This window comes from Nicotiana sylvestris, chromosome 9 (assembly GCF_000393655.2).
Source record: "Nicotiana sylvestris chromosome 9, ASM39365v2, whole genome shotgun sequence".
NCBI classification, from domain to species: Eukaryota; Viridiplantae; Streptophyta; class Magnoliopsida; order Solanales; family Solanaceae; genus Nicotiana; species Nicotiana sylvestris.
In genome coordinates, this window is record NC_091065.1 from 163,335,440 (window position 1) to 163,359,938 (window position 24,499).

Here is a 24,499-nt window from a genome sequence, read left to right on the forward strand (position 1 = left end):
TAAATTATAATAAAAACACACACACACACACACACACACACACACATATATATATATATATATATATATATATATATATATATATATATATATAATTATATAATTTGTACAATTAAGTTATTATAAAATATAAATTTAAATTATAATAAAAACACATAATTATATATATATATATATATATATATATATATATATATATATATATATAATTAAGTTATTAAAAAATAATAATTTAAATTATAATAAAAACACATAATTATATATATATATATATATATATATATATATAATTTGTACAATTAAGTTATTAAAAAATATGAGTTTAAATTATAATAAAAACACATTATATATATATATATATATATATATAATTTGTACAATTAAGTTATTATAAAATATGAATTTAAATTATAATAAAAACACATAATTATATATATATATATATATATATATATATATATATATAATTTGTACAATTAAGTTATTAAAAAATATGAGTTTACATTATAACAAAAACACATTATATATAATTTGTACAATTAAGTTATTATAAAATATGAATTTAAATTATACTAAAAACACATTATTATATATATATAATTTGTACAATTAAGTTATTAAAAATATGAATTTAAATTATAATAAAAAATACATAATTATTTATGATAGTTTACAGTTGACGACATGGATGCGACTATACATCCCGGCCCCCGGACGTTGGATCTATTAGCCCTACAGCCCCAGCATAGATCCGAGTATATATGGGACGGACAGGTACTTACGTAGACTTTCCGGGCTAGGAGAGTGGATCTATTGTGGGAGTTTTTGAGTCCTCCCCGCGTTCTACATCCCCGCGTGGTCCATTACTTGGAGGAGATGGGATTTTATAGGATTATTAGGATTGGCCGGATACAGCTCGACTGTGTTTTGATCACGACATTGATTGAGCGGTGGCGACCGGAGACGCACACTTTCCATTTGCCCATCGGCGAGGCCACCATCACACTCCAGGACGCTGAGATTTTATATGGCATGTCCGCTGATGGCTTGCCAGTTTTACTGCCTGCGACCATGAGATATTATTCGCGGCAGGCATATTGGGATATGCTGCACATGCTCACGGGTTTCATGCCGGAGGACGAGGCGGTAGCGTCTGGGTCTAGTAGTATACAGTTGGTCCCCATTAGAGACCACTGTTGAGGATCGACCGACCCGAGATTTTTATAGTGGGCGCCGACTGAGTTATGGCTCCACATCACATGCGCAGGTATGAGTTTATTAGTATTGAATTTGAATTTGTGTTAACTGTAACTTATTTATTTTCTTTAACTTTATTAATTTCCTTTTTAAGGATTCATGCGATGCAACGACAAATGACTACATTCAGGATCTAGAGACGATGATGGTAAGACAATATAAATTGTTGTGAATTGTTATGTAGTTTTCTATACTAAGTTTCATATTATTATGTAGCCTTCTACTGGAGCTGACAGCACCACCGATACATGTCATCCTGCGCCGCATCCAGCTATAAGGAGACGACTTGATGATGATGATCCTAATAGCGTAACCGGGCGGGAGGGGATACGCCTCAGGCCAGCGGCTGCATTGAGACACACCGGATGCGGGACACATTGACATGGTGTAAATAATATTTTTATATACATTAACAATATTATTTAATCGAATATGCACATTACTTTTTTTAGTTCTCCATTCGTTTGATAGTTTCATAAAATAAAATTTAGTACAACGCAAGCACTTAAACTTACGACGATCGTGTCCTGTTTGCGAGCATATACCACATTTGCGCGCATAAACGGTGTCACTAACATCCATTTGGTTCCGTATATGTGTTCTCTTCTGCACCTGTCTTTTACGCAGATAGGACTTGTTACACACCATTTTAAAGGGTTCTGGAGGCCAATAATGCTCAGCACCCACTGGCTGCAACTGACCACTATATGTGTTTAGGTACTTGGAAACACTATATTGTTGATCAACATAGTTGGTCTCCGCATAACCAACACATTGAAAACACTTGATGGCATGTGAGCAAGGCATGTGGTAGATGGACCATTTCCCACAGGAGCATAACCTTACAAATTCATTTACAGTATGTACATTATTACCCCGATTATTATGGATAGTGGTGCAAACTTCAAAAAGACCTCTTTCGTTATCATACGCAAAAATGAATGCCAATGTGCTCGCCGTCTGTATTTCTCAAATCTCTTCATAGGCACTGGCATAAATTCAACACCCCTCTCCATCAATTCCGTTGCAGTTGCAGACCGTTGAACAAACCTCTCCGCCATCTGCTTGAATGACATCCGTACCATGGCTGTGACGGGCAATCCTCTTGCCGACTTCAATAACCCGTTGAAGGACTCTGACACATTTGTAGTAAGAATTCCCCATCGTCTGCCACCATCCGCATGCAACGTCCACTTTTCAGGGTCATGTCGCATTAACCAACGATAGGCTGCCTCGTCTTCTTGCCTGATAGAATCCATATGCCTCCAGAATTTATGCTGTTGGTGGTCTGTTGCTGCCATCCACAGCAAATCATGTAGATCCTTGTTGGGATGTGCTTTCTGGAAATTGGCCTTAAAGTGCCTCACACAGTAACGGTGGTATGCATAAGGTTCTTGCCATGCAGGTAAGTTCTCCACAGAACTTAATATACCACCGTGTCGATAAGATATTAGACAAATACCTGAACGTTGTTTGACAACATGCTCTTTCATGTGGTTCAAAAACAGCGTCCACGTCTCTGTGCTTTCATTGGCACAAACAGTAAAAGCTAGAGGAAATATCTGTCCATTAGCATCTACTGCCACAGCTATCAATAGCTTGATATCGTACTTTCCATAGACATGAGTTTCGTCTATGGATATTACTGGCCGGCAATGCGAAAAACCATCAATTGCTGGCTTAAACGCCCAGAACACGTAATTGAATATGTATTCTGGTGTTCCCGGACTCTGCTCAAGCTTCCATTCAACAACTGTCCCGGGGTTAAAGTGCTGCAATGCGGCCATGTACTTTGGCAGAGATGCAAATGACTTATCCCAACTACTGTAGACAATTTCAAACGCTCGTTTGCGCCCGAGAAATGCCTTTCTTTTTGTAATGGTATGGCCATATTCCTGGTGGACCGATGTAATGCACTCTTTGATTGTATACCTTATGGACGCTTCGATATGCGGAATAAGTGTCACACCTCCTTTTTCGCTCGCGCCGCGTCAAAGGGGCGTGGAAGGGAGTTTTTTCGATTAAAGGACAATCGAAACATGATTTATTTATTTAAAGATTCAGAGTCGCCACTTGGGAGATTAAGGGTGTCCAAGTCACCGGTTAGAATCCGAATCGAGGAAAAGATCGACTTTGTTTAACAGTCTGCGCACCAGAAATTTGGATAAGGAATTCTGTTAACCCGGGAGAAGGTGTTAGGCATTCCCGAGTTCCGTGGTTCTAGCACGGTCGCTCAACTGTCATATTCGGCTTATTTATCTGATTTTTAATACATGTTGAATCTATGTGCAAATTTCAACTGTGTACCGCTTTTATTATTATTATTTTTTACCGAGAATTGCAACATCGTGAAAATACATCTCGAACCACGTCACATCAATGCACCCGTGGTTATTGACATATTTCAACTCTGCTGAGATTTGAATTTGGGTCACATAAATGTGCACCCGAGTTTAAGAAGATAACATTATTAAATAAGCGCCTAAAGCGACTAGCGTATCATTATTTTGGGTAGGGCCGTGAAATTTTGTTAAACGGTCCATCCCGAAGTCTAAGTAATTTTACCAACACGTATAGAGGGCGTATAGATGGCCCCGCAGCTTATGATTTATTTTGGCGAAGCACGCCTCATTTATTTTAAGGATATCCTAAAGTGACTACATTTCTATTAAATTCGTTTCTAAAATAAAAGAGAAAAAATCCTAATTAATTACATGCTTGAAAAAAAAAAGGCGTAACATATTAAATGCTAGATTAAGACAAATGTTAACGGAAAGGAATATTACTAAAATTGAAATTATAAATAAAATACGGAATCGACAAATAATATATTCAAAAGAAACTAATTATCCTATAACTAGATTAAACTCACATTGTTAGATGACTTGAACCGTTGGAATTAATTATTTACGACTATTTGAAACTAGAATCAATCTTAATTACTAATGCATATTCGAAAGTTTATTAAATTCAAACGTTAACTCGTCTTGTTTGAACTCAAATCATGCCATAATGCCTAATTCACGAAATTAATTTAAATTCATGCTTTAACTAAATTTAGCTACATGTTCACGATTAACCTACTGTTGACAATATTAAAACCTTCATAGCTAGTGAACTAATCAGTTTTGCCAAGCCGATTCACTAATGACCAACTTATGTTATTTTCCTCTTATTCCAATTATTAAACAGTTTGACAGTAATGAGCATGCTTAAATATATACTACCTAATAATCAAACTAAAGCAGAGTATTATTTAATACATCACTACAAGATGCCTAGTTATGCAAAGCGACAGAAATTTACAGAATAATAATACATGAAATAGCCTAAATACAATCAGTAAAAGAAACAAAGAAAAAGTTAAATTAAAACTTCAAAGTTTCATTCTTCATATGTATTCATACTTTCATATTTCAGCTTACAATATCGACAAGGTTACAGCCATGTACCTGGTATTGGAAGTAAAAGAAGAGGAAGATCAGCATTAGCAAAGCAACAAGAACAATCAACAACAACAGTAGCAAATTGAACACCCAGGGATGGATTTTAAAACCAACAGAGATGATTCCACATCCAATAACAGATTCAAAAATAACCCGACAGCAATACCAATACCAGAAACCCAAGCATTCAATGAAACAGCCCTCCAAAACCAAAAGAAAACCCAGGAAAACCAATCTGGAAATCAGTAGTACCAAATGCAAACCACAGAAGCAGTAACAATATTCTGATCCTCAGTAGTAAAGAAAGGCTTCACTTTCAGTTTTTTAATTCTCAAAGACTGAATTTCTTAAGTTCTGACAAATCAGTTTTCTTTTCAACTTAAGCTCTGAATTTTTTTTTTGATGATAAAATCCAGTCTATTTTTTTTAACTTTCTAACTCTGACTCTCCAAGATTTTTTTTTAAAAGTCCGTCCTCCCCTCTTCTCCAGCCTCAACCCCCTTTTATACAAGTCTGCCCCCTCTTAAACCTACTGCCCGACCCTTTTCTTACTGCCTTGCCCCTTTTTTCCACTAAAATCTGAATTTTCCACTTAAAATCTACTAAGGAAGCTTTTCCTTATTTTCAGCCCCCCCATTCCCTTTTGTTCCACATTACCACATTAATTTAAAGACACTAACATCCCACTAACAAAACACTAACATTAACATATTATTCCTACTGTTTCATTCCAAATTACCCCTGAAACCCCTTAATATTACTGCTCATCAGCTGTACCAACTCACCTAAGGAGGAGAAGTTAATCATTTGACTAAACTAATTCCCATATAATCACCTAAATTACTACAGCTATAAACCAATTCCAGCTAGTAATTTTAAGGCAGAAAAATACATCAGATACAAGAGTTTCAATGATTCAGAACAATGCTTATAATCAAACAGAATCTTAACTAATCGGACAACTAACAATTGAAAACTATAAACAACAGAATTCCAAATGATTCAAACTATACGAACGACCTAATCAATGAAGCTTAATTAATCGATTACGTATTACAATTGACACTAAACAATCAGACACAGAGAATCAGGCAATTCACGGGTAATTTCAGTGGTATTGACAGAAACAGGGACTAACAGGAAACTAATTAATCGACGCAACTTATTAATCGATTATACATACGCAATTGGTAACAACAAACATAATCAAACATACAAACAGGGTGATTCATGGCTGTGTACAAAACAGGGGACTTATGAAACTAATTATTCGACGACATTAATCAAATCGAATGTGTAGTTTATGACAGGTACAATTTAATCAACAAAAGAAAAATCGACCAAATAAAAAGGTCACTGGCGATGAGAAGATGAATTGATAAAGAATGGAAAAATCAATAAAATTAAACCAAACAGATAAACAGAATAAGAAAACACAAACTGGGACAAATAGGAAATGGAAAATACCTCAAGAAATTCGGGACTTGGACAACCCCAATTCGAACTCAAACTCGAACTTTTTGAGGTCGAACTGACCTTAATCGAGTGTTCTCAACTGAGAACACTTCGACTAAAGTCGGTTAGACCCCAAACCCTCCTTTAGTTGGAACAGATTTCACCCTCTGGTTTGCTAGGGTTCTTGGGGGTTTGATTTGGGGTTCGAACAATTCTGGTAAGATTTGAACCAAACCCATAGTGGTTTAGTGACGAGAGAGGTCAGGGATATGTCTGGTATGAGTTAGGGACTGGTTGGGGTAGATCTAAGTTTGGCTCGAATCTTCAAATGAAGATTCGAGAAGTTCCAGGAAGATTCGAGCTAAACGGTTACCGGATTTGGATTGAGGGTGGTCAGGGGGTCTTAGGGTGTTGGTTTGGTGACCGGCGACGTTGTTGCCGCCGGGTTTCAGGCGGAGGTAACCTAAGGCGGCTAGGGTTTGGTCTGGCTCGTCTCTAAGTTAGAGAGACGATGAATAGGGAAAGGGGGGTGTTTGGTTTGGGGGGGCTGGGGTAGGAGATTAAGTTTGGGGAGGGGTGGTTTGATTTTGGCCGTTGGATCAATCACGATCAACGGCCTGGATCAATTCACTTAAGGGGGACGACGTCGTTTGGTCTTATTCAGAGACTGGGTCGACCCGGGTCGAAATGGACCGGGTTGTGAGGGAAGCTTGGGACCGTTGGATCAATGGAGATGGACGGCTTAGATCGACATGCCTGAAACGGCGCCGTTTCAACTATGCAGGGGCTGAACTAGATCGTTCGATCAGTTTGATCAACGGCTCAGATTTGAGACGCCAATACGGCGTTGTTTGGGGTTATATGAGACCAAGCAATGGACTGGGTCATGCATTGGTATTGATTTGGGCCCAATTTCATTTTAAACTTTTGGCCCAATCCGAGTTTTCTTCATTTTTTCATTCTTTTCTTCTTCTTTTTTTTTTCTTCTTTTAATTCCTAATTAACAAAAATTCTATATTAAATTGTGAAATCAAAATTAACCTTACAATATATTAATCAACCCTTATCAATAATTAATACACAAGTTAAAACATTTAATTAAAAATAAAATCACACATTTAAATGACAAAAAATAGACTAAATGCATATTTTTGTGATTTTCCTCTTTTAAAACCAAATTATGGTTTAATTAATTCCTAAATGCACATGCCACGTATTTTTAATTAATTACAACAAGATAAACATTTATGGACAAAATAATTATCAAAAATGTCACGCAAATTCTCAAAATTGTGCATAAGGAAAATTTTGTTTTATTTTTTGATTTCTTTTGGAGTAGTTTTCGTGAAGCGAAAATCACGTGCTCACAGCTGTCCCTCTTTGTCCGAAAACATGAAGGGTTTTCGTGCAAAGATAAAGTGAGTTGATACGAGCGATTTTTCTGCCCGTTGGAATACTCCGTGTGAAGCGTTTTTTTTGAAAAGGTTTAACCGAACCTTTGATTCAAAGGTTTCCTACATATCCCTGGCTAAAAGAGAATAAGGTTAATGTAGTTCGGGAAATTTTTGGCAGCTGGGACTACCATGGGACTGCCTTTTGCTATTACTGCTATTGCATGATGTTACTACTGCTTACCGATCTCCTTGTTACATTGTGCTCAAAAGAAAACAAGAGGCTAGACTAAACTAGGAATTACAAAATCTTATCTATCTTCCACTTGCTCTGGTTGTCTTGCTTTCTTGTCGGCTTGTGTTTCCTCTGGTGCTTTTCTTTCGAAAACTGCTGGGGATGACACTGGCCTTTTGCTTTTCTGAACACAAGTTTTATTATTCCGTTGTCTGCTGGGGACACTGCTTCCTACAATAAAGCTTGTTATGCTGGGGATTTTTGTTGTAACCCTCCTCATTACTGACTTCTAATTTGATCTTGAAATGTATTCCTCTGTTCTGCAGGTGGGCTCCTGACTCCAACTTGACTTTTGAAAGATGAAACAACCTCTATTCTCCAGGCGGGCTCCTGACTTCAACATTAATTCAAAAATATAACAACCTCCATTCTACAGGCGGGCTCCTAACCTCAACAACTTCTTGAAAATAATTCAGCTTCCATTCTCCAGGCGGGCTCCTGACTTCTTTAAATATAACAACCTCCGTTCTACAGGCGGTCTCCTGACTCCAAGCTTAAAATTTAACTACCTCCATTCTACAGGCGGGCTCCTGACTTCTCCAACTTAAAATAAACAACCTCCGTTCTACAGGCGGGCTCCTGACTCCAACTTAAAATTTAACAACCTCCGTTCTACAGGTGGGCTCCTGACTCCAACTTAAAATTTAACAACCTCCGTTCTACAGGCGGGCTCCTGACCTCAACAGCTTCTTAAAAATAATTCAGCCTCCATTCTCCAGGCGGGCTCCTGACTTCAATAACTTCTTAAAATAATTCAGCCTTCATTCTCCAGGCGGGCTCCTGACTTCAATAACTTCTTAAAATAATTCAGCCTCCATTCTCCAGGCGGGCTCTTGACTTCAACAACTTCTTAAAAATAACACCTCCATTCTCTAGGCGGGCTCCTGACTTCAATAACAACTTCGAAAAATAACACCTCCATTCTCCAGGCGGGCTCCTGACTTCAATAACTTCTTAAAATAATTCAGCCTCCATTCTCCAGGCGGGCTCCTGACTTCAACAACTTCTTAAAAATAACACATCCATTCTCCAGGCGAGCTCCTGACTTCAATAACAACTTCGAAAAATAACACCTCCATTCTCCAGGCGGTCTCCTGACTTCAATAACTTCTTAAAATAATTCAGCCTCCATTCTCCAGGCGGGCTCCTGACTTCAACAACTTCTTAAAAATAACACCTCCATTCTCCAGGCGGGCTCCTGACTTCTTCAACTGCTTCCTTCAAAACTGGTGTTTTATTCCTCTGAAAACTGTTGGGGATAACACCGATATTTTATTTCACCAATATGTCATTTTCCTTCTTCAAAGACTATTTCCTTTAAAGCTGGTGCTTTCACTTCCCTGAAACCTACCGGGAATAACACTGCTGGGGAATTATCTTCCTCCTTTTAACAATGGTGAGGATGATATTGATTCAAAGGTCATTGTTTTTACAGCTTGGGGTTATCTTGCTTCTTCCAAGATTGCTTTTCTTTTAAAACTGGTATCTCCCTTCTCGTATACTGCTGGGGATTTTACTTCCTTCAAAAACTTGTGTTATCTTCTCTCTTTCCCAAATGGCTATCTGATTTCAAGAAAATTTTTGTAATGAGAGAAAATTTTCTGCCCCAGTTTGATAATCTTCTTTCTGACCCTATCTTTCTACTGTCAATAATATTTCCTTTCCCTACTTTAAATCAAAGAAAAATTTGTTAGTTTAAAACGGGGCGAGTGGTCGTGCCACTTCTGTTGGGGATGGTTTTTTCCCTTTTCTTTTCCCTGTTTTGCTATAAAACTTGCTGGGGATGATATTATTTGCTGGGGCTGATATTCCTGCTGGGGATGGCTTTTCTTTTCTCTTCCTTCCCCGCTCTGTGTTGTCCGACCATTGTGGAGCTTGGTCGAGAATCTGTCGGAGTTGTCCCTGTATCTCGCAAATCTGCTGGGGATCCCCATAACCTTTTAACTGTTGCTTTTCCGTTTTTCTCCAACTTCCCCTGGAAATTTGGTCCTTTTGGGATCTAGACCCATTCATCATTTGGTCTTGCGACCAACTTATTTTCGCTTTATCGCCTTATCTTTGGCCTGTCCTATTCGCATTTTGCTTTGTACCATTTTGGCAACTGGTAGTAAGCTCTGAAAATCCTTTTCAAAAACAAATTGTTGGGGAGGTAAAGTCTTTAAACCAAGAAAAGAAAAAGTGATGATTTCAAAAAATAGAAAAAGAAGAAGTCTTTCTGAACAAATGCTGGGGAAAAGGAAAGAAAAGAACTTATCTGAATGATATAACCGATCCCAACGATCATGTCGCGCATTCCGAATTAATCAACCCAGTCTATTTGTATCAATCAACCCTTCGGACGGCCTTATGTTGCTGGGGGTAAACATGCACTCAACTCTTTGCCAAATGCGGATCCTTTCCGCCAATCTTTTCTTGTCGCCTCATAGTACCCTTCGAGGGATTTTCACTAATAAGACTCTCTCATTTCTCTCTACTCCCGTCGTCTTATGGTGCCTGTGAAGGTTTTCACCGATAAGACTCTCTTGTTTTATTTCTCTTATCTTCCGTCGCCTTATGGTGCCTGTGAAGGTTTTCACCGATAAGACTCTCTCATTTTATTTTATTTTTCAGCTGAGGATTGGAGTGCTATTGATATGACTCTCTTTGCTAGGGATTCTTTCGGCTATCAATTCATTTCCAGCTTATGATCTTCTTCTTTGCTGGGGATCAGAGTGTTATTTCCGACTTCCATTTGCATTGACTTGGCACTTCTCAGATACTGATCGAGAGGTCTTTTTTGGACATCAATACGGGTTTTTGTGTATGGTTAAAAAGGAAAAAGGGGTATTAAAAATTTCAAAAATAATTTTGATGGGTAAAACAGTACAACTCTTGGAATCAAACTTTCTTACCAAAATTATAAACGCAAACTTCTGCCCCAGTTTTTCTTGCTTGGGGATTTTTATTTTGTTACATTATGCACACCATGTTACACTATGACCGAGCCGTGAGGCGCCTACGTATCCTTCTTTGAGGAATCAGGTCAAACGTAGTTCCCATTCCTTTATTTTTCTTGTGACTTTTTCTTTATCATCATTATTTTTCTCTTTTTCTTTTTCTTTCATTTTAATCACTGATTCCAAAAGAGGGATATGAAAGAATAAATAAGGCTCAAAAGGGGAAGCAAAGGTTAAAGTGTTTGGATAGAAGAAAGAATTGCCTCCGTCATTTCATTCTCCGATAAATGCCAACCACAAACAAACAACAATTACAATTAAAAGAAATCATACATAATATCTCTTAACTACGTCAGAATTGATAGCCATGTCGACGCATTTTCCGTCGATATCTGTTAAACATAAAGCGCCATTGGGCAACACTCTGGTTATAATGAATGGTCCTTGCCAATTCGGGGTGAACTTGCCTTTTGCTTCGGCCTGATGTGGCATGATACATTTCAACACCTGCTGCCCCACCTTAAATTTTCTGAGGCGCACCTTCTTGTTGTAGGCTCTCGCCATTCTCTTTTGATATAACTGGCCATGACACACAGCTGCCAATCTCTTTTCATCAATCAAGTTCAACTGCTCCAAACGGGTTTTGACCCACTCGTCATCATCAATCTCAGTCTCAGCGACAATCCGAAGGGATGGAATTTCAACTTCCGCCGGTATTACTACTTCAGTTTCATATACCAATAAATAAGGAGTTGCCCCTACCGAAGTACGGACAGTGGTGCGATAACCCAACAATGCAAATGGTAATTTTTCATACCATTGTTTGGATCCTTCTACCATCTTCCTCAGTATCTTCTTGATGTTCTTGTTGGCTGCTTCAACTGCTCCATTCGCCTTGGGACGATATGGTGTGGAATTATGGTGTGTAATCTTAAACTGCTGACATACCTCTTTCATCAAATTGCTGTTAAGATTAGCACTATTATCTGTGATGATCACCTTTGGGATTCCAAATCTACAGATGATATGGGAGTGAACAAAATCCACCACTGCCTTTTTGGTTACCGACTTGAAAGTTTTAGCTTCAACCCACTTAGTGAAATAGTCGATGGTCACCAAAATGAACCTATGACCGTTGGTAGCTGCCGGCTCAATAGGTCCAATGACATCCATGCCCCAGGCAACAAATGGCCATGGTGCTGACATTGTATCTGACACTGATGGCATCTCCGTGTCGGCGGAGAATGAATCAAATCTCCGTGTATCTGACACTGATGGCATTTTCGCACGAAATTGATACAATCACGCTCCATAGTGAGCCAATAGTACCCTGCTCGAAGAATCTTCTTCGCCAATACATATCCGCTCATATGTGGCCCACAAACTCCGGCATGTACCTCTGTCATAACTGTCGTGGCTTGACTGGCATCTATACATCTCAACAATCCCAAATCGGGGGTTCTTTTGTACAACACTCCTTTATTGAGGAAAAATCCATTGGCCAATCGCCGAATGACTCTCTTTTGATCTCCGGTGGCCTACTCCGGGTATATCCCCATCCTGAGGTACTCCTTGACATCATAAAACCATGGCTCGCCATCCATTTCTTCCTCTATCATGTTGCAATAAGCATGCTGATCACGAACCTGGATATGCAATGGGTCAACATGAATTTTGTCTGGGTGGTGCAACATTGATGCTAAAGTGGCCAATGCATCGGCAACCTCATTGTGAACTCTTGGGATGTGTCTAAACTCCACTGATCGAAATCGCTTGCTCAGATCGTGCAAACATTGTTGATATGGTATGAGCTTCAAATCCTGCATTTCCCATTCACCCTGAATCTGATGCACCAGGAGGTCCGAGTCTCCCAAGACCAAAACGTCCTGGACATCCATGTTTGCAGCTAGTCGCAGACCCAAAATGCATGCCTCATACTCAGCCATGTTGTTGGTACAATAGAAACGCAGCTGAGCCGTAACAGGATAATGATGTCCTATTTCAGAAATAAGTACCGCTCATATTCCAACTCCTTTCGCATTTGCAGCTCCATCAAAGAAAAGCTTCCAACCTGGTTCCTCAGGTAATTCTAACTCATCTATATGCATCACTTCCTCGTTAGGAAAATACGTCCTCAACGGCTTGTATTCTTCATCAACAGGATTCTCAGCCAAGTGATCGGCCAATGCTTGGGCTTTCATAGATGTCCTCGTCATATAGACGATGTCAAACTCCGTGAGTAATATTTGCCATTTCGCTAACCTCCCTATGGGCATAGGCTTCTGGAAAATATACTTTAGTGGATCCAAGCGTGAAATGAGATAAGTAGTATATGAGGACAAATAATGCTTCAATTTCTGGGCCACCCAAGTTAGGGCGCAACATGTCTTCTCGAGTTGAGTGTACTTAACCTCATATACTGTAAACTTCTTGCTGAGATAATAGATGGCTTGCTCTTTCCTTCCTGTAATGTCGTGTTGCCCCAACATGCAGCCAAACGAATTCTCCAGGACCGTTAGATAAAGAATTAACGGTCTCCCTGACTCAGGTGGAACCAACACAGGTGGATTTGATAAATATCCTTTGATCTGGTCAAATGCCTCATGACATTCTGCCATCTATTCTATCGCAGCATCTTTCTTCAGTAGCCGAAAAATGGGTTCACAGGTTGCTGTGAGTTGTGCAATAAACCTGCTGATGTAATTCAACCTTCCCAACAGACTCATTACTTCTGTCTTATTCTTCGGCGGTGGCAAATCTTGGATAGATTTGATCTTCGATGGGTCCAGTTCAATACCTCGCCGACTGACGATGAATCCCAACAGCTTTCCAGATGGAACTCCAAATGCACATTTGGCCGGGTTGAGCTTAATATCGTACCTTCAAAGCCTTTGGAAAAACTTCCTTAAGTCTGCTACGTGGTTTTCCTGATGCTTGGATTTTATGATCACATCGTCCACGTACACCTCAATTTTTTTGTGGATCATGTCATGAAACACAGTAGTCATTTCTCTCATGTACGTTGCCCCAGCATTCTTCAAACCAAATGGCATTACCCGGTAGCAATAAGTTCCCTACGGCGTAATGAATGCCGTCTTTTCCGCATCTTCTTCATCCATCAGAATCTGATGATACCCAGCATAGCAATCTACAAAAGATCCGATCTCACGTCCGGCACAATTGTCGATCAAGATATGGATGTTGGGTAAAGGAAAGTTGTCCTTTGGGCTTGCCCTGTTCAGATTGCGGTAATCAACACACACCTTGATCTTCCCATCTTTCTTCGGCACCGGCACCACATTAGCCAACCAATCAGGATATCGAGTGACACGAATAACCTTTGCTTGTAGCTGCTTGGTTACTTCCTCTTTAATTTTCACACTCATATCCATCTTGAACTTCCTCAATTTCTTCTTGACGGGAGGGCATGCCGGGTCAGTGGGCAATTTATGAACCATTAAATCCGTGCTTAACCCCGGCATGTCATCATACGACCATGAAAACACATCTTTGAATTTAATAAGTGTTTTGATTAATTCTTCCCTGATATTTGGTGCAATGTGGATGCTTATTTTAGTTTCCCTAATATCGACTGCATCCCCTAAATTGATGGCTTATGTGTCATTTAAGTTGGGTCTAGATTTCTCTTCAAACTGGTTTAACTCTCTGTTTATCTCTTCGAAGGCTTCATCCTCTTCGTATTCCGATTCATTATCATAATCGACCTCTTGTATAGTTAGTTCGGAATCAAATTGATCTTTTAGACTAGGTTGAAGATCCATTGTGCATGCCATGTCGTTAAGACCAGTATAAAGAGAACTGTTCAGAAAAAGAAAAAAAATTAAAAATTAAAATTAAAATAAGGAATGAAGAAGAAACTTTTTATTTTTATTGAATTATGGGATAACAAGGTTTCACACTTTGATGAACACAATAAAATAAAAAGGAATCTGAATTACAACCCTGGATTAATCCAGAAAATAAGAAGGAAAATCAGAGCCAACTACCAGGACTCCCTCCGAGTAGGAACAAGAGTAGCTGTCCAATTGTTGACATTGGCCCTAGGCCCCACAAACTCTATGTATGCCTTACTGGAACCTTCTCTAGCTTCTATCATGTTGACATCGGCGAACAACCTTTCAAAGCCTATATTCAAATCTCCATCTGGCCCGATCAGTGGTCCGAGAACCTTCGATACCGACAACTCTCTGATACCCGCTCCGACAAATGATCTGGATAGGCGTGGGATTGGCTTAGGAAGGACCCATATGCTTTTCTTCAACTTGCGGGCCCGCTTTACATTTATTGCGGTAGGCTTGAATCCCAATCCAAAAGTATCTAGGTTTTTGGGCAAAGAAACTGGATGGACCATTCCCTGCAGATCAATCCCCAAACCTTTTCCTAGTACAAACCCGCTGTTCAACATCTTTGAGGCTATCATGAAGGTCGCAACTGCGATTCTGGGAAGTGGAAGGCCCCCACCCTCAGGAATTTTGTCTACTAAGACTGCGTCAAAAACCTGATAAACCCATGGGCCCTTGTCATCGTCGGTTTCTATGAAGGGCACAATGGCATCACTGACGGCATGTGTGCCTTCATCCCCGTGTACCACAATCTCTTGTCTATCCCATTCAAATTTGACCATCTGATGCAGTGTAGAAGGCACTGCTTTGGCTGCGTGGATCCAGGGTCGTCCCAACAAAAGATTATACGACACCGCCACATCTATCACTTGAAATTACATGGTGAACTCGACCGGACCAATTGTCAATTCCAGTATGATATTACCCACTGTGTCAATACCGCCCCCATCAAAACCTTGGATGCAGACGCTGTTCTTGTGGATCTTATCATCAGTAACCTTCAGTTTGTTCAGAGTGGCCAAAGGACAGATATTGGCACTTGACCCATTATCAATTAGTGCTCGAGTGACCACCGATTCTTCGCATTTCACCGTCAGGTAGAGTGCCCTGTTGTGTTATGTACCCTCTACCGGTAACTCATCGTCAGAGAATGTCACTCGATTTACTTCGAAGATTTTGTGCGCTATTTTCTCCAAATGGTTCATTGAGAGCTTGTCCGGGACATGGGTTTCATTCAGAATCTTCATTAATGCCTGACAATGATCGTTTGAATGGATCAACAAGGATAGCAACGAGATCTGGGCTGGGGTCTTCCTTAACTGCTCTACAATGGAGTAGTCCTGTGCCTTCATCTTCTTTAAAAACTCCTCTGCTTCTTCCTCCGTTACTGGCTTCTTTATTGTTATATGATTGGCCCTTCTCAATTCTGCGGGAATAAAACACCTTCCCGAACGAGTTAACCCCTGGGCCTCGCATACTTCTTCCACAACCTCTTTCCCCTTATGCATCACTGTCACTTGACTGTAGCTCCATGGCACAACTTTCTCATTTGTTATTGGCAACTACATTACTGGCCTGATAACAACTGGTTCTACGTGGACCCCCTTCACCACCAACACTGGTGTGCTTGATACTCCCTGCAGCACTGCCTTGACTGACTATGGCTTCTTCGCAGCAACAGACGAACCTTTCCCCACTACCACAAATGGCTTGTCATCTACCTTTCCCAACTGTACCACTGCCTTTCCACTGGTCGACTTTTCGTTTGAACTGGCACGAATCATCATTACCGTTTGTGAGGGTATTTTAGGTTTCCCTCCTTCGTGCACTAGTTCGATCATGTGGGCCTCATGGTGCACCGGTAACAGGTTTTCATTGATGTTGGGTGCCTCTAGTGCCTGAACCTCGATCCTATTTGTGTCAATAAGATTTTGTACGGCAGTCTTCAACTTCCAACACTTCTCAGTATCATGCCCGGGAGCCCCCGAACAATATTCACAGCTTACTGAGTGGTCCAGATTTTTGGGAAGGGGATTTGGCAATTTGGGTTCAACAGGACTTAATAGGCCTAACTGCCTCAACTTGTGGAACAGAGTACTATAGGTTTCTCCCAATGGAGTGAATGTTCTTGGCCTCTGCTTCCTCTCGTTCCTGAAAGCCTGATTTCCGCAGAAGCTTGGCCCTGAAGGATTCTTGTAGGCCCTTAGTGGTGAGTATGTGCATTGCGGAGGTGGGTATATGTTTTGTGGAGGTGGATATGTATGTTGGGGAGGTGTATATGTATGTTGGGGAGCCGACACACGCCATTGCGGGCGAGCCGGAGGCTGGGTGTAAGTTTGGGCATGATGGATGGAGAAATGTGGCTTTTGTGGTGGATAATAGGGTTTTGGAGGGTTGTATGGAGTGTTTGGATAGCTTGGGTAATGGGGTCTGGGTTGGTAGTGAAGGGAAGGACCTCTGGATTTGGACTAAGTACCTGCTTCGACTATTGCGACCTCCTCTCTCTTCTTTTTCCCGAGCGCACCTCCCGTGCCGCTTTGGATAGCCTGAGTTATGGCCTTGATTGCCGAATAACTCATTATCTTGTTGGACCTGAGTCCCTCTTCAACCATGCCACCCATTTTTACTACTTCATTGAAAGATTTACCAACTGACGTCACCAGGTGACCAAAGTAAGTTGGCTCCAACGTTTGTAAGAAGTAGTCCACCATTTCACCTTCCCTCATTGGTGGATCGACTCTTGCTGCTTGTTCTCTCCAACTGAATCTGAATTCCCTGAAGCTCTCTCCAGGCTTTTTCTCCAGTTTTAACAGTGTGAGACGGTCGGGGACAATCTCAAGGTTACACTGGAAATGACCTGCAAATGCTTATGCTAGATCGTCCCAGGTATACCACCTGCTAGGATCCTGCCTCGTGTACCATTTTAATGCGGACCCGCTTAAACTTTGACCGAAATAAAATATCAGCAGCTCATCCTTTCCACCTGCCCCTCTCATCTTACTACAGAAACCTCGTAGATGTGCCATGGGATCACCATGTCCCTCATATAGATCAAACTTTGGCATCTTAAAACCTGCCGGCAATTGAACATTGGGGTAGGGACATAGATCTTTATAGGACACACTGACTTGGTTACCCAATCCATGCATATTCCTGAAGGATTGCTCCAGGCTTTTCACTTTACGGAGCACTTCGTCCTGCTCCGGATTCTTAGCTGGCCTCTCAGTTTCTGTCGGGAGGTGAAGGTGAGGGATATAAGTGTATGGCTCGGGTGCTTTGAAGGTGAGTTCAGGAGGATAGTATTGATTGTCGTGAACCTGAAACACTGGTTCATCGGATGATTTTTGCAATGTGGCGGGTGGAGGTGCCACGAAAACTGGAACAGCTGGTGAATGAGGGTTTTGTTTGGGTGGTGAAGCTTGGGGATTATAGGAAGTTTCCCCTTGATAGTATTGGGCAATGGGGAAGCTCGTTGATGGACCAATGGAAGGGTGTTCCGGAGTCCGAGCTGGTAAAAGGGTAGGAGTAGGGGGAAGTATTGGTGGTGTTTGTCCCTTAGCCCAGGCTAGGTGCATCCCAGCTATCTCTTGTCTCAACCTGTCTACTTCCTCCTTCATCATTTGCATCTTCGTCTTTTCCTCCTCAACACTTTTGTCCGAACCAGACATACTTTCCGGAATGGGCCCTTTTGATCTTGTATGGTAATGGTAATCTACCAGAACGTTCTAACGAGCTAACTGTTTTGAAATCTCTTTCTCTGATATAAACAACAAACTTGTTAGCATTAGAGTTTTACACATATTGCAATTTCACATTGGGGAATGCAATGTTCCTAGGCAGTTTAACCATTTCTAACATGTCTTTGCTTCGACTACATGCGTCATTCCGACTTATGTATTCACTTTGCCTATTCCTTTTTTTTAGTGATGGTCGAATCTTATGTGGATTGCCTACGTATCATGTCCCCGCATGAATCAGACCGGGCGTAGTTTTGCCACAAGTAAAGACACAATTTTTTATTTTTTTTTTCATTTTATTACCAAAATATGCTATTACAAGCTACCCATTTAAAAAAAACGAAATACAGACTCCACACTATTAACATTGTTTGATATGAAAAGAGAACAGAAGGATAGACAACAGACTCTTAAAAATAAACAAGTGCAGACTTGAACTAGGGATACATTAAGGCCTTGAAAGGGATACATTAAGTCCTTGAATTTTGGTGCCCGCAAGGCATCGTTCGGCCTTTCCGCGGGCTTTGGTGCCAGGCTTCTTTGCAATCTTTTTAATTCCTCCATGATCCGGTGGACATAACCCATGACTGAGGCAAAAAGGGTATCACGGGGCATTTCTTCACATGTTAGGCACTTCGTGGTGATGTAGTGCCCAATCTCATCGATCCTACCCCTGATTCTGTCCCTTTCCATACACATCTGTTCTATTCGTTGATTCTTTAATCCCAATACTTGAGTGTTGTCAACGAGCTGATTTTGGAACCTCTCCATTTGTTCTTACATTCGGGCTATTGAATCATAGCAGCACTCCTGTCCGTTCTAGCATCTCGGGCTTGTTTAAAGACCCAATCTCTGAGAGTGGAATTTGTTTCTCTTAATATTGCAATGCTCCCTTCATAATCCCTTCTCACTTGCCATAGGTGTTTTTTCCGCGCTGCTGCACCTTTTCCCCATCTGGCCCGCATTCTTGCTATGCTAGCCTCGGATCTTTCCAAGTCTTTTCGGCTTTCAATGACCTGATTCTTTAACCCTGCTATCAGCCTTTTATCGGACCGGCTTCTCCGTTGGTTGTCGGCATCCATTATGACTTGTCTGTTTTGAGCTCTAAGGGAGTCATTTTCTTGGGCTGATTTCTTTCTGTCCCCTTCATCGGCCGCGGTCTGAATTTCTCTTTCAAATTGAAGATCTATGACCTGCTGCTTCAACTTGCCTATTGTGGCCCTGTATTCTTTTTCCTTCACCAACCAGTCCCAATGCTCTTGTGAGGACTAGACAAATTCTTGAAGGTGAGGTCTTTTAGCCGGCCTTCCAGACGACACTTCCCCTTTGTACCAAGCCTGATATCCGGGTGAAACTTCTCCTCTTGCCCAATTCAGTACACAAGTATTTGCTTCCAAGTATTGACATTGGCTCCAAATCTGGCGGACCCTTGCTTCAGGAAACTGGCCATCGGAACTGATCTCAATCACTTGGGTGCTCAGGTCCTCATCTTTCGGCACTATCTGACACCTCCCAAGCTGCCTCAAAACCCGATACGACGCATAAGGTTGAATGCTCTTAAGCCCCATCAAGAGAAAATGGGGCCTAGCTACTGGCATATATATGACTTCGTCGATCGGTAACCATCCCAGTGTCCACTGTATTTGACTGGCGTTAAGGGTCCAAAAGTATGAGGTCCATGCCGAGACTCCTTCAGGTAAGCGGACCTCATTAATTGTGGTGTAGAACTCCTCTATGCAGGTTTTCTCAGAAGATCCATGGCTCAGGAACTGGGCTCGGTGACATAGGTGTTCAGTCATCCACATTTGCAATAACAAGTTACACCCTTCGAAAAAGTTCCCTCCGGCTTTGCAGGCCGTGAGAGCTCGGAAGATATCAGATACAATCATGGGCACAAGCGTGCTGTCATCTTGAGTGAGCAAAGTACTGACGACCCCAACTATCTTTATGTCAATATTCCCGTCTTTTCTTGGGAACACTAAAAGCCCTAAGAAGGTTATCATGAAAGCAACCCGTCTATGTTCATCCCACTTTTGACGGTTACTTTTGCTGCACAACTTGTTTTCTGGCTTGTCGAATCCTCCTACGTGGCCGTATCTTTGGTATATGAAGCTTAGAGTGCAAAAACCTATCGCCAAGTCTGGGTTATGGATCGTTCTGACTATCTTTAACGAGTCCAAAAACTGGTGCACCGCTACGGTTCTTGGAGCAACCAGGTATTTACGCCTCAACGGAACCTCAGCACTGCCGATGTACCCTGCTATCTCCTCTAAAGTCAGGGTAAGTTCAAAGTCCGAGAAGTGGAAGACATTGTGCGCCGGGTCCCAATAAGTGAGCAGTGCCCTTATAATATCCCCTCGAGGCCTGATACCCAACAAACCCGTGAGACCTTTCAGATGTTTCTTGACTTCGTCTCGCCCTTATTTGCCTAAATCATTCCACCATAGCCGCAACTGGAGGGGGATTTTATTCATGATTGAAAAAGGTTCATTTTGAGTCGTGCTCATTCTGCACATTTATTAATGTGATTAAACAAAAGAAAATTTATTTGACTCAAAACGATTTGATTATTTTTCATAAAAGAAAGACCCGATTTTCCGAACACGACCTTTCAGCACTTCAGGGACGAAGATTTTAAGGTTGTGTGAGTCAACCGATCAATAATCCAAAAAATGATAGAAGTGACCGTTTATGCAAAGTCAGCCTTCCGGCGTCCCTTTTGGGAACATTCGGCTATTTTTTATAAAAACGGCATCACCCGACTCATTTATGACTCTTTGATTGTTTTTCAAATTAAAAATAAAAATCTGATATTGCAAACACTGCCTTTCAGCACCTCGAGGACGAAGATTTTAAGGCTGTGTGGGGCAATTGGTCAAAAATCTAAAAAATGACTAAAGGTGGCCGTTTATGCAAGGTTAGCCTTCCGACATCCTTTTTGGGAGCATTCGGCTATTTCTGACAAAAACAGCATCACCCAATTCTATGACGAAAAATTAAAATCTTTGACATTTTTTTGGGCTATTTTTGCAAAATAAGAGGTTGGACCCGACGAGGGTTGCCTACGTATCTCACGCCCTGTGAGAATCAAACCGGCGTAGTTTGCCCAACATAAACTAAACTTGTAAACAAGACTCCTTTCTTTTGTTTTTCAAATAATCAAACTAAAAAAGACAATTTTTTTTTCATTTTTCAAAATTTCGGCAGGGTTTTGACGCTAATTGGACATTGGTTTTATTTTTCTAAAAATAAGTAGTTATCTCCCTACACTGCTATTTTTCTTTTTTCTCTTTTTCACAATTTTTTTTTCAAAAATTCCCGATTTCAGAAGCCGGTCAGCATGCAGATCTGAAGCAAATAAATGTGCAAAACAAACAAGATGCAGCAGGATGGTCTTTTTTCATTTCAGGTTGCTTGTCCTAGACGGATCCAACCCCTGTGTTGAGTCCCCTAAGTCAAATCAACATGATGCAAATGAACGTTCCTACTAGGGATTCGGCATGAAATCAAGTTATTCTAGGTTCAACCTGGGTATATGTTCTAGACAGTGTACCCGAGCGGACAACTCGAGTTGAGGAAGGAGCTCCTTTCCGGGAACCAAAAGGCTAGCCGGCTTAGAAACTTTCCGAGCCTCTTTTATTTCAGGGTATGACACTAACAGAATAGGGAGTCTCAACCAGTAAGCACATCCCCGGAGGTGAGAAGAAAAGGTTTCGACGCAGTTTATATGTACAGTTCAAATAATATCAAAGCGGTAAAAAATATATCATTTTGCACATTTAAGCCAAAACATGTAATAAGATCAAATAACAAATAAAGCCAAATATAACAATTCATCTAAGCTCGAATTCTAAACCCTGAACCAGAGATTCTGGGTTCGTTCCCCAGCAGAGTCGCCAGAGCTGTCACACCTCCTTTTTCGCCCACGCAGCCGCAAAGGGGCGCGGAAGGGAGTTTTTTCCGATTAAAGGACAATCGAAACAGGATTTATTTATTTAAAGATTCAGAGTCGCCACTTGGGAGATTAAGGGTGTCCCAAGTCACCGGTTAGAATCCCGAATCGAGGAAAAGATCGACTCTGTTTAACAGTCTGCGCACCAGAAATCTGGATAAGGAATTCTGTTAATCCGGGAGAAGGTGTTAGGCATTCCCGAGTTCCGTGGTTCTAGCACGGTCGCTCAACTGTCATATTCGGCTTATTTATCTGATTTTTAATACATGTTGAATCTATGTGCAAATTTCAACTGTGTACCGCTTTTATTATTATTATTTTTTACCGAGAATTGCAACATCGTGAAAATACATCTCGAACCATGTCAGATCAATGCACCCGTAGTTATTGACACATTTCAACTCTGGTGAGATTTGAATTTTGGGTCACATAAATGTGCACCCGAGTTTAAGAAGATAACATTATTAAATACGCGCCTAAAGCGACTAGCGTATCATTATTTTAGGTAGGGCCGTGAAATTTTGCTAGACGGTCAATCCCGAAGTCTAAGTAATTTTACCAACACGTATAGAGGGCCCCGCAGCTTATGATTTATTTTGGCGAAGCACGCCTCATTTATTTTAAGGATATCCTAAAGTGACTACATTTCTATTAAATTCGTCTCTAAAATAAAAGAGAAAAAATCCTAATTAATTACATGCTTGAAAAAAAGGCGTAACATATTAAATGCTAGATTAAGACAAATGTTAACGGAAAGGAATATTACTAAAATTGAAATTATAAATAAAATACGGAATCGACAAATAATATATTCAAAAGAAACTAATTATCCTATAACTAGATTAAACTCACATTGTTAGATGACTTGAACCGTTGAAATTAATTATTTACGACTATTTGAAACTAGAATCAATCTTAATTACTAATGCATATTCGAAAGTTTATTAAATTCAAACGTTAACTCGTCTTGTTTGAACTCAAATCATGCCATAATGCCTAATTCACGAAATTAATTTAAATTCATGCTTTAACTAAATTTAGCTACATGTTCACGATTAACCTACTGTTGACAATATTAAAACCTTCATAGCTAGTGAACTAATCAGTTTTGCCAAGCTGATTCACTAAAAACCAACTTATGTTATTTTCCTCTTATTCCAATTATTAAACAGTTTGACAGTAATGAGCATGCTTAAATATATACTACCTAATAATCAAACTAAAGCAGAGTATTATTTAATACATCACTACAAGATGCCTAGTTATGCAAAGCGACAGAAATTTACAGAATAATAATACATGAAATAGCCTAAATACAATCAGTAAAAGAAACAAAGAAAAAGCTAAATTAAAACTTCAAAGTTCCGACAAGTGAGGCTTGCTCAGTTGGTAAAAGCACCTCCACCTACGACCGTTAGGTCTTGGGTTCGAGTCACCATGGAGGGGAAGTGTGGAAACACTATAGATCCTCCTAATTTGGGAGGGGTTTAAAAAAATAAAAAATAAAAAAAGTTCCATTCTTCATATGTATTCATGCTTTCACATTTCAGCTTACAATATCGACAAGGTTACAACCATGTACCTGGTATTGGAAGTAAAATAAGAGGAAGATCAGCATTAGCAAAGCAACAAGAACAATCAGCAACAACAGTAGCAAATTGAACACCCAGGGATGGATTTTAAAACCAACAGAGATGATTCCACATCCAATAACAGATTCAAAAATAACCCGACAGCAATACCAATACCAGAAACCCAAGCATTCAATGAAACAGCCCTCCAAAACCAAAAGAAAACCCAGGAAAATCAATTTGGAAAGCAGTAGTACCAAATGCAAACCACAGAAGCAGTAACAATGTTCTGATCGTCAGTAGTAAAGAAAGGCTTCACTTTCAGTGTTTTAATTCTCAAAGATTGAATTTCTTAAGTTCTGACAAATCAGTTTTCTTTTCAACTTAAGCTCTGAATTTTTTTGATGATAAAATCCAGTCTATTTTTTTTAACTTTCTAACTCTGACTCTCCAAGATTTTTTTTTAAAAGTCCGTCCTCCCCTCTTCTCCAGCCTCAACCCCCTTTTATACAAGTCTGCCCCCTCTTAAACCTACTGCCCGACCCTTTTCTTACTGCCTTGCCCCTTTTTTTCCACTAAAATCTGAATTTTCCACT

At 40.3% G+C, this 24,499-nt stretch overlaps 1 long non-coding RNA gene across 1 annotated transcript; it reads left to right on the forward strand.

The window, feature by feature from the left end:
- Positions 1-680: 680 nt before the first annotated feature.
- LOC138877159 (uncharacterized) lies at positions 681-1,632 on the forward strand. The gene is made up of 3 exons (XR_011402495.1): positions 681-1,267; positions 1,352-1,405; positions 1,474-1,632. It is a non-coding gene; the product is annotated as an uncharacterized lncRNA (long non-coding RNA).
- The last annotated feature ends 22,867 nt before the right edge of the window (positions 1,633-24,499 follow it).